This window comes from Aethalodelphis obliquidens, unplaced genomic scaffold (genome assembly GCF_003676395.1).
Source record: "Aethalodelphis obliquidens isolate GAN/ISIS:26980383/991018 unplaced genomic scaffold, ASM367639v1 scaffold11, whole genome shotgun sequence".
NCBI classification, from domain to species: domain Eukaryota; kingdom Metazoa; phylum Chordata; class Mammalia; order Artiodactyla; family Delphinidae; genus Aethalodelphis; species Aethalodelphis obliquidens.
Genome location: NW_020837955.1, coordinates 32,615,452 through 32,625,086, shown reverse-complemented (window position 1 = coordinate 32,625,086; position 9,635 = coordinate 32,615,452).

Sequence of the window (9,635 nt, the reverse complement as noted above, 5' to 3'; positions counted from 1 at the left end):
ATTCCCTCCTCTCTCTCTCTCTCTCTCTCTCTCTCCTTTCTCTCTCCCCAATAGTCCAGTCCTGTCTCTCTCACCTGGAAGCACAGGCATTCCAGAGCTGGAAGTACACACCCTTGAGAAGGCCAGAAAATCTAAAAATCTGTTTGTTTTAGCCCAGGAACCATCTCTCTCCATCCATAGTCCACACAGGATTCTGCCATTAGTTAATAATAGTATTACCAATCCTAAAGCAAAAAGAAAAAAAAAAGACTCTAATACTTCATCTTAGCAGCTGATAATGCAAAACAGGGTGGCATTTGGAGGCCTAGGACGATGCCAGTCTCCAGGGAGAGAAAGGTGTTAGCTTCTAATAGCTTTTCAGTAATAAGCAAGCATCTGCAGTCCCCTATAAAAAAAGGGGGTTTTTTAAAAATTAATCGAGCTGAATGTGCTTCGTACTGAGGAGAATGCCAGATTAATAAGTGCGTTAAGGGCCGCTTTGGATTGGAAATAATTATGGCTGATGACAAGGAGCAGAGGGGGCACGGGTGATCTCACAGGAATGCATTTTAAAAAGCAGTTTAAAGAGCCTTCAGATGTTGGTATTATCCTGCGTGACCAAATTAAGAGCAAATGAGAAAAGTTTATCTGGCATTTTGGAGTATTGAGAGGGCTTAGTGTTATAAATTATACAGTATGAGGATAAGAAATGGTGAGTAACTTCATGTTAAATATTATTGGCAGTTTAAACAGCAACTGCTTTATAAAGCATTAAATATTTTAATTTGGAATTAAAAATCCAAACCACAACATCCCCCACTACCAAAAATATTTAAAGATTGTTTCAGTTATTTAGTTCCCAGCACAATAATTAAAAGTTGCCTTGATCAGAAATTAATCTCCACCATGTCCAATTTAAGCTATCAGTCTTGCATGACTGTGGTGGGTCTGTGCCTTAGAATTGGTTTAGAACTCCTAAGACAGGAAATGTCAAACGCCCTTCCAATATCTTAATCAGCCATTAGAAGAGCACATTGTAGTCACAGCCTGGGCTGAGGTTTATCAATATTTAATCTAGTCCCACTTCAGACTTTCCTTTCTGGCAGTGCTTCATGCAGTGAGACCTGGCCAGAGATGGAAACTAGGAAATCCTGGGTCAGGATTAGGCATGTCCAAGCAAATGACATGTCTGTGGTGAGGGAAAGTCACTCATGCCATGGAGGCAGCTTCCCCAGAGTCCCAAAACTGTAATCATGAACACTCTCATCTTTGCTGATGGGTGGGTGCCTTTTCTGAAAGGCAATTTGGCAACACTTAATAAAAATTTTTCAAAAGATACATACCTAGAAATCCCGTTTCTATTAGTTTATCCTACTCAGATAAGAGCACAAAGATGTATGTCCAGATATATTTATTGCTTCATTACTAATAATAACAAAAATAAATATTAAGTAATCTAAATTCCAAAAAATAGAGAATAGTTTTAACAAGGCACAACACGTCTATAAAATAAAATATAATGTAATTATTTTAAAAGTATGTTGTAGATTCCTGGTTTCCACTGAGAGACAGAAAGAACTGGAAAAAGCATCATTCCTACTTTTATAGGAAAAAAAATCTAGAGAAGCTTCAAGATTACTACATTTCTTGAACCCATCAGAGAGCTGAGGTCATAGGACAGCCAACTAACTGAAAATCTGGAGAAAGACAGGTGCCTAGAAGGAGAGATAAGGCAAGAGCACTTGCTTAACTGGGGTAGACACAGCCAGACACCTAAGAAGAGAAAAAGAAAGAGGCAGAAGAAATATATGAAGAAATAGAGGCTAAGAATTTTCTGAAATTAATGACAGACACTAAACTACAGATCCAGAAAGGTCATAGAACACCAAGTAAGATATATTCAAAACCAAAGGGGGAAAAAAAAAAACTACCTAGGTACATGAGAGGGAGGGGGAAAGTCAAAGAAAAAAATTCTGAAGACAGCCAGAGAAGAAGACTTCTTAGTTATAGAGGATAAAAAATAATAATGACAGCAGACTTATCAGAAACCATGCAAGCAGATGATAATGGAGTGATATCTTTAAAGTGTTGTAAGAAAGCAAAACCCCTGCCATTCCAGAATTTCTTACCCAGCACAAATATTTTTTAAATGAAAGAGAAATAAAGACATTGTCAGGGAAACAGAAACTGAGAGAATTCATTGCCAAGACCCTTATACTAGAAGAAATGTTAAAGGAAGTTTTTCAGGCAGAAGGACTGTGATATCAAACAGAACTTTGTATCTAAATAAAGAAATGGAAAAGAGAAGGTAAAATGAAATTCATTTTTCTTAATTTTAATTGTTCTAAAAGATAAGTGACTCTCTAAGGCAAAAATAGTAGCAATGTATTATGTGTTTATAACATATGTAAATGTAAAATGTATGGCAAATGTAACACAAAGAATTGGAGGAAGGGATTAGGAATACTATACTGTTGGAAGTCCTTATACCATACATGAAATGGTATGATATTATTTGAAGGCAGACCCTTATTAGTTAAAAATACATATTTTAAACCCTAGGGCAGCTACTGAAACAATCCTAAAGAGGTCATAAATTATAAATCAATGGAAAAGAAAAATTAAATGATTTCAAAATACTCAATGAGCCTAAAAGAAAGCAGTAAAAGGGAAAAAAGAACAGATGGAACAAAAAGAAGCAGCTAGCAAGATGGTAGATTTTAATCCACACATATCAATAATTACATGAAATGTGAATTGTCTAAATACACAGAATAAAAGATTCAGATTTAAAAATTTTTAAAGCAAGATCCAGCTATATGCTGGATATATAAGGACATAAACAGGTTGAAAAAACAAAGGTGGAAAAAGATAAGTCATGCAAACACTAACCAAAAGAAACCAGAGTCCCTATATTAATATCATACAAAGTAGACTTCAAAACAAGGAATATTTTCAGAGATTAAAAAAAAATGAATCTTGTATAATGATAAAGAAGTCAATTCTCCAAGAAGATATAACAATCCTAAGCATGTGTGCACCTAAAAACAGAACTCCAAAGTACCCGAAGCAAAAATTGGTAAAACTGAAACGAGAAATAGATAATCCACAATTTTACTTGGAGATATTAACACTGCTCTCTCAATAATTAATAGAAAAGGAGGCAGAAAATTAGTAAGGATTTATAAGGCCTGAACAATGTTGTCAATCGAATTGAAACAATTGAAAATTATGGAACACTCCAGCTCAAAACATCAAAATACAGTGTCTTAAGGGACCATGATAACATAAGTACACATTCACCAAGATAGATCATATTCTGGACCATTAAACCATGGCAGGTCTAAAATAATTCATATCTCACAAACTATGTTCTCAGATAGTAGAATTAAACTCAAAATTAATAACAGAAAGATATCCTAAAAATATCCAAATATTTGGATATTAAACAACACACTTCTAGACAATCCATAAATCAAAGGATAGAAATCTCGAGGAAAATTAAAAATTATTTTGAACTGTAATAAAATAAAAATACAGCATAACAAAATTGGTGGGATACAGCTAAAACAGTGCCTACAGGGCACATTATAGCATTAATTCCCTGTATTTGCAAAGAAGAAAAGTCTCAAGTCAGTAATCTGAGCCTCCAGCTTAAGAAAATAGAAAAAGAAGAACAAACTAAACCTGAAGCAATCAGAAGGAAGGAAATAATAAATATGACAACAGAAATTATTGACACTGAAAGCAGAAAAATAACAGAGAAACCAAAAGCTGATTCTTTGCAAAGATCAATAAAATTGATAAAACTCTAGCAAAGCTGACCAAGCAAAAAATTAAAAACTCATTTAAAAGGCCAATATTACTCTAATACGAAAACCAGACAAAGACATTACAAGTAAAGAAAACAACAGCTATCCAACATGCAATATCCTTCATGAGCATAGACACAAAATACCTCAAAAAATATTAGCAAACAGATTCTGGCAATATATAAAAAGAATGATATATCCCAACCAAGTGAGGCTTAGTCCAAGAATGCAAGGCGTATTCAACATTCAAAATCCAAGTGATGCCAATGGCCATATAAATAAACTAGAGGCACCATTTGATCACCTTAATAGATGCATAAAAGGCATTTGAAAAAATCCAACCTCAAATCATGATCTTTAATAATCTCAGAAACTTCGAAATAGAGGAGCATCTACAAAAAAAACTATCAAAAACTACAGCTAACGTCATCTTTAACATCAAAATATTGAATCAAAGACTCCTTGAACTAAAAGTTGCAGAAGTTTTAAAAAATCAACGCACAAAAATTAAATAATTGTAATTCTATCTACTAGGAATGAATGATTGAAATGAAAAATTTTAACAACAGTACTATTTATAGTAGCACAAAAGGATTATATACTTAGCTATAAATCAAACAAAAAATCTGCAGAATCTGTATGCTGACAACTATAAAACACTGATGAAAAAAAAAGACCTAAATAAATAGAAAAAGATAATATGTCCATGCATTGAAAGACTCAATATTGTTAAGATATTGATTCTCTCCAGATTGATCGATAGATTTAACGCAATCCCAATCAAAACCCCAAGCAAGCTTTCCCCCCCGCGCGCCACACAGTGAAGTTTGTGGGATCTTAGTTCCCTAACCAGGGATTGAATCCATACCCCCTGCAGTGGAAATGCAGAGTCCTAACCACTGGATGGCCAGGGAATTATGGAAGCAAGCTTTTTTGTAGATATCAACATCAGTTTCCAAAATTTATATGGAAAAGTAAAATAACCAGAATATCCAAAACGATCCTGATAAGAAGAAGAAAGTTGGAGGACTCATACTCCAATTTTAACTTACCATCAAGCTACAGTAATCAGGACAACATGGTATTGGCAAAAGGACAGACACATATGTCAACTTAACACATTAGAAAGTCCAAAAAGAGACCCACAAAAATAGTTAACCGGGGCTTCCCTGGTGGCACAGTGGTTGAGAGTCCGCCTGCCGATGCAGGGGACACGGGTTCGTGCCCAGGTCCGGGAAGATCCCACATGCCGCGGAGCGGCTTGGCCCGTGAGCCATGGCCGCTGAGCCTGCGTGTCCGGAGCCTGTGCTCCGCAACGGGAGAGGCCACAAGAGTGAGAGGCCCACGTACTGCAAAAATATAAATAAATAAATAATACCAAAGTGTTACCATTCATTTTGCAGAGTGGGTGGGATCGTGGATGGTGTTAATTTTTTTCCTTTGTCTTTATTTTCTAATTCTTCTACCATTAATCCATTTTATTGTGTATGTTCTAACTTTTATCATTTTAATATTTATGTGTAATCCAAGGATGAAGCTGAGTTGGGAAACCAGGGAAAGACCCAGCTTCAGGATTCAGCTCTAATGTGTGTGGTCACCAAGATTCTGTGGTCGCTGTCTTCTCTGAATCCAGTCTCTATTGTTTTCTCCCAGAGCATCAACACAGGTGATATTGGACCTTTCTCCCCTTCTTTGATTTCTATCTCCTACCGAGTATCTGACCTCTACCAATGGGGTTTCTGAGATCTTTCTGTTCTTCCCAAATATTCCATCTGCCAGCATTCTGAGATCCCCAAATCTTCTCGGCAGCCCAAAGCACAAATGTCCCAAGGCACATAGGAAAGTGTGGAGAGATGGTTGCTAAATCCTCAACCTTCCCGGGGCAGAGAGAAGAAGTAATGTAAGGAATTGGTCCAGGCACAACTTTTTTTTTTTTTTAATCAATGGCACTTTTTTTTAGTATTTATTTATTTATTTATTCGGTTGTGCTGGGTCTTAGTTGCAGCAGGCAGGCTCCTTAGTTGCAACATGTGAACTCTTAGTTGTGGCATGCATGTGAGATCTAGTTCCCTGACCAGGCATTGAACCCAGACCCCCCCTGCATTGGGAGCATGGAGTCTTAACCACTGCGCCACCAGGGAAGTCCCTCAGGCACTACCTTTATAGAAAATTGAATCTTTCATTCAAAACTTTCCATAATCTGAGTCCTCATCTCCAAGAAACTCTGGGTTTTTCCAAAGACTGAGAGTCATTTATTTTAATCACTCTCTTTGGGAAATGATTCCGCCTGCTCAGATTTACAATAAATTTAATTTTAAGCCCAATATTCTATGATTTCACAAGAGAAAGCAGAAGGTGGATGCTAAGGCGGGGCTTCCCTAGGAGAGGCGGAGAGGCACAAGGGGGCAGATGCCACAGTTAGAGCCACTCTCATCTCATGGCTCCTGACACAGTGGACACAGGCGCTGGCCTCTCAGAATTTCAAATCCAACTTCACAGAGATTTATTTTTCTTCTGAAACAATTTCTGGCAGCTTTTGATCTTCTAAACTGAAAAAAAAAAATCAAAGAAATCTGTTTCTCTAGAGTACTAATAGCAAAGGAATTTCTGGATGCTGCAAAGTAGGAAAGGAACAAAATAGCATCTCAGTTTTACTCATCTTCAAAGCAAACTAAATATAATTTTTAAAAAACGGAAGCAGGATACCCTACAGATTTTCGAAGGGATGGAATAAACCTCTTTGAACAAGAAAAGATGACATGAAATTTATCTTGAAGGACATTCACTGGGCTCTTGTCCATTTAATACCTACAAGTAGGCTGTTAGAAGGGATCCGTACTTTACATCAGAAGCAAAAATATCCAATCATTCGGGGAACTTGCAGACTCCACTGTTTTCATCAGTATCGGTCATTGTCTCCCTTACACCGCTGGAGTGTTACTACCGTCGTTCTCCCAAAGCACAATACAGGCTTCAGACTTTTCTGATGAGCAGACGTCTAGCCAATGTACATGAAAACCTGAGCAGTGTCTTCGTGTCCCCGTAACCCAAACTCAATCTTTACTCCATTCTCTGGTCGCAAGTCTGGGAGTGGGAGTGGAAGGCATGTTGGTATTTAGCTGGGTGTGGATGACATGGCACATGTGTGTGCAGAAAATCGTTCTGGAAGTGCAACTATGAGCCAGATGCTTCTCTAGGCACTAGAGATACAGAAGTGCCACAAACAAACACAGAAGCTAATTTCTGATTGTGACATGCGCTATGGAAGAAACAAACGAGAAGATATGATGGAGAGTCCCGGGATGGCGGGGTGCTAATTCACAGAGGATCTGTCAGAGGAAAAGACGCTGGGCTGAGAGCTGAAGGATAAGGTGCCAATTCTTCAAAGAGCTGGGGAAAAGTTTGCTCCAATCAAAGGAACAGTAAGTGCAAAGGCCCTGAGGCCTTATAGCAGCCCCCCCCCCCATATTCCATATCGGCACACACAGTGCCCTACTGAAAGCCCCCAAGAGTCTCTGCCTGAGGGCTCTCTGTTGGATGGTGCCTTGAACAGACCGGAAATGCCAGGAAGTTAATGCCCCTAGGAGCAACCCTCAGCCAATGCTCAGTAGGAGCTGATGGGTAAATGCCCTAGCGTTTACCCCTCGAATTCTCCGTCAGGACTGGGTTCCAATTGCTCTCAGCAATAGCCTGCTGTAATGGGACACACTTGGCTTCCTTTCCTTTCCTTCCCTGCCTTACTGCCCCACTCTACGACCATGGCTTTCTAGGGTCACCTCCCAAGTCAACTGCTTGCACTCAAATTACTAACCTCTGAGCCTGCTTCTGGGGCATCCAGCCTATTCGGTTGGTGAGTTGAAGGAAAACTGGCCTGCGAGGTTGCCAGAGAGGACGAGAGGAGCCAAATCATGCAGGTCCTTGCTGTCATTAGAGGGAATTTGTGTCTCTGATTGTTTTGCAGCGGGCAGCCTGTCTTCCCCTGCCCGATGATCAACTACTCTCGGATAAGAACTGCCTTTGAACTGATTCTGTATCCCTACAAAATGCCCCCCCCCCCCACTCCCGCAGAGCACCATGGAGTTCAGAGGGTTTAGAGACCATCTAGTTCAGAGTCAACTCCATGGGGTCAGGAACTTTGTTTTATTTGTGGCTGTATGCTTGGAACCTATGACACTGTCTGGCATCTAGCATGTCATATGTGTCCAACAAATATTTGTTGAATGAATGAATCCTACAAATAAGAAAACCAGGAGCCAGAGAAGGTAAATGGCTTGCATAAGGTCATACCCAAGGTTGATTGGAGTACTGGGTCTAGAAGGCAATATCCTGCTTCCAACCGGCTTTCATTACCCTCCCCAGTCTCCCAACCCAGGGTTGGTCTGATCTGATCCAGGATCTTTCATTGTAACCTGATGGACACCCTCCACCGAGGGACTCTACAAAACCTTGTCATCACCTGGGACAGTTGCAGGACAAGGCAGGGGCTCAATGAAAGAGCATCAGCTTTGGAGCCAGGCTGGCTGGGTTTGGGTCCTGATTCTGTCCTCAACATAAGCTCCGTGACCTTGACCAGAGACTGAAGCTCTCTGAGTTGCTGGGATAGAGACCAGGCCATTTTGGGGGTTTTTTTTTGGTTTTTTGTTTACTTATTTATTTATTTATTTTTGGCTGCATTGGGTATTTGTTGCTGCATGTGGGCTTTCTCTAGCTGTGGCGAGCGGCAACTACTCTTCGTTGCAGTACGCGGGCTTCTCATTGCGGTGGCTTCTCTTGTCGCAGAGCACGGGCTCTAGGCGCGCGGGCTTTAGTAGTTGTGTCACCTGGGCTTAGTAGTTGTGGTTCGCGGGCTCTAGAGCGCAGGCTCAGTAATTGTGGCACATGGGCTTAGTTGCTCCACACAGCATGTGGGATCTTCCCAGACCAGGGCTCGAACCCGTGTCCCCTGCATTGGCAGGCAGATTCTTAACCACTGCGCCACCAGGGAAGTCCGAGACCAGCTTTTGTTCAGAGTGAAGAGAGCCACAGTAGGGTCTGAGAAGGGACAGTCTGACTTCTCCATTTTCACCTGGCTACTCTCTGTCCCTAGAAGAAGCCTGGAATATCCAACAGAAGGTTCCTCACAATTTTCATATAAATAACCTGAAAAATAAATACAGATTAATTTTTAATCGATTGTTACCTGTAAAAGTAACTTACACAAAATATAACTGAGTGTAGTTCAAATTGAACATGTTAAAATTTATTTTACAGTTGGAATTAACAAAAGATTGAAATCATTCTGATCATATTTTTATCACAAGAGTTAGGGAGGGATGAATAGAGCCGAGAGGATTTTTAGGGCCATGAAACTATTCCGCGTGGTACTATCACGGCAGATACACGTCGTTCTACATTTGTCCAAACCCACAGAATGTACACCACCAAGAGTGAGCCCTAATGTGAACTCTGGACTTAGGGTGATGATGTGTCAATGTAGGTTCATCAGTTGTGACAAATGTGCCACCGTGGTGGGGGACAGCCATAGAGGAAGAGGCTGTGCAGGTATGGGGACAGGAGTATGGGAACTCTCGGTACTTTCCATTCCGTTTTTGCTATGAACCTAAAACTGCTTCTAAAAAATAAAAAGCTAATTAAGTTTTTCAAGTCTACCACAAAATTTGTTCCAGAAAACCTGGATTGGGTAAAAATAACACCCACAAAAGAAAATTACAACAGAAACTGCTATAATTTGTAAAACTTTATGAGGGACAAAAAAAATCGGTCAGTGAAGCAAATATTCATTATAAAATCTACCTGGAAAAGAATCAATACTGATAAAAACGGACAAAAATCAGGACCCGTTTA